General features: G+C 43.8%; 1 pseudogene; it reads right to left on the bottom strand.

Annotated features, from left to right (window-relative positions):
- Positions 1-264: 264 nt before the first annotated feature.
- On the bottom strand, positions 265-1465 carry LOC109116960 (annotated as a pseudogene).
- Between the last annotated feature and the right edge of the window lie 900 nt (positions 1466-2365).

Genomic DNA, 2365 nt, shown 5'->3' with positions numbered 1-2365 from the left:
ACAGATTTTACAAAAGTAAAATGGAAACAAGTGATATAGAAATTATACATATGGAATGTGGAAGAGATATGTTCGTGATTTGTTCCAGATTTGTTGCCAATGACTAACGTTCACTTTCAGCAGCAAACCTTCTGATTGATGCAGTGTCTTCCTCCTGAATATTACAGCTTGTGTCGATCTTCACTTGAATCTTGGTCTGATCGTGTCCTTGAACCAGAAACACCTCACTCTCTTCTTCATTATCTTGTTCAACAACATTCCCCCTCAAGGTTGGTCGGCGGTATTCGGAAAGACCAATCTTGGAGAGTATCTCTTGTTTAGAACAAAAGAACTTGTTGCCTTTGTGAGTATGTCTGCGAGTTGATCTTGACTTCTCATGTACATAGGTGCGATTAACCCTTGAGTTATCTTTTCTCGTATGAAGTGACAGTCGACCTCTATGTGTTTCGTTCTTTCATGAAACACGGCATTGGACGCAATGTGTAGAGCTGCTTGGTTGTCGCAATGTAGAGGAATCGGTTTCGGTGAATGGATACCAAGATCCTCTAGCAATTGCCTCAACCAAATAAGTTCGCTCGTGGTGTTGGCCATAGCTCGATATTCCGCTTCAGCACTAGATCTTGCAACTACAGTTTGTTTCTTGCTCTTCCAGGTGACAAGGTTGCCACCTACAAAGGTGCAATATCCAGTGGTAGATTTGCGATCGGTTCTGTCTCCCGCCCAGTCTGCATCACAATATCCAATGATCTCCGTGTGTTTGTTGCATCGCATCCACATTCCTTTGAGTTCCTTTCAGATACTTGAGAATGTGGTCCACCATTTGCCAATGCGTCGTGGTTGGTGCGTGCATCCATTGACTAACCTGGTGCACGGCAAAACTTAAGTCAGGCCGGGTAATGGTAAGATAGATGAGCTTACCTACAACGCGGCGATATTGTTCTGCATTCTCCAACAATTCCCCCTCGCGTTGATCTTTAAAATGTTCTTCAGTAGGGGTACGGACAGGCTTAGCTCCGAGTTTTCCAGTTTCCTAAAGAAGATCTAAGACATATTTTCTTTGGGACAGGAAAAGGTCAGATGAAATATGTGTAACTTCAATGCCAAGGAAGTACTTAAGCTGACCAAGATCTTTGATATCAAAGACAGTTTTCAAGAACATTTTTGTAGCAACGATTCCGGAACTATCATCACCCGTAATGATAATATCATCGACATACACAAGGAGAACGATAATACCGGTTTCGGTGTGTCGTATGAAGAGTGAGTGGTCATTGTTGCTGTGAACAAAACCGTGGCTCGAGATAGCATCGTGTAACTTCTGATACCATGCCCGAGGCGACTGTTTAAGGCCATAAATAGCCTTTTTAAGTCGACAAACTAGTGGCTTCGTAGTGTATCCGGGCGTTGGTGTCATGAAAATTTCTTCGGCAAGATCGCCTTGAAGAAACGTATTTTTAACATCCATCTGCCAAAGAGACCACGAAGAGTTAGCAACGAGAGAAAGTATTACATGAATTGAGGAAATTTTCGCAACGGGAGCAAAGGTATCCGTGTAATCTTCCCCGTAAGTTTGAGTGAAGCCTTTAGCAACAAGACGCGCTTTATATGGTGCGCAAGTTGGAGATTATTATGCCATTTCACGAGGTTATTACTCAGATGTCATCCTACGCCAAATTCCCGAAGGACATTCTCACAAAGAAACAAGTCATCGAGAAGGAAACCATCACGCTTAATCCCGAGTGCAGCGCCATTCTTCAGCACGATCTACCACCGAAAATGTCGGATCCAGGTAGCTTCTCGATTCCCTGTAAATTGGGAAATGTTTCTATAGATCGTGCTCTTTGTGATTTAGGTGCCAGTGTAAGTCTTCTACCACTCTTCATCTACAAGAAACTCAACGTGGGAGAACTCAAACCAACTCGCATGGCTCTTCAACTAGCTAATCATTCTATCAAATATCCTCTGGGTATTCTCGAGGACGCCCGCTGAAAGTCGGCGATTACTACGTACCTGTCGATTTCGTTGTGCTTGACATGGACGAAGACTCCAAAATTCCGATTATTCTAGGGCGGCCGTTCTTAAACACCGCAGATGCCATTGTCCACATTCTGCCGGCCGATTGACACTCAAGATCGGCGAAACGTTAGAATTCATGCTCGACCAGAATTTCAAGCAACCATCTATAGTGGACTCTATATGTCACATCGACTTGATGGATGCTTTAGCCGATGAGGTACTCTTTGAATTTCGTGATTTCGATGCCCTCTTTATTGCTCTTTTTGCTGAACAGGGTTGCAGTGCCTGTACGGAGCCTCAAATTCACGCATACACGTCATTCCTCGACGGTTTAGCCGAAATGCCATGC

The sequence above is a fragment of the Tarenaya hassleriana genome, unplaced genomic scaffold, assembly GCF_000463585.1.
Source record: "Tarenaya hassleriana unplaced genomic scaffold, ASM46358v1 Cleome31, whole genome shotgun sequence".
Taxonomy (NCBI): domain Eukaryota; kingdom Viridiplantae; phylum Streptophyta; class Magnoliopsida; order Brassicales; family Cleomaceae; genus Tarenaya; species Tarenaya hassleriana.
The sequence above is the reverse complement of the archived record's forward strand: the minus strand, read 5'-3'. Positions and strand labels throughout refer to the sequence as shown.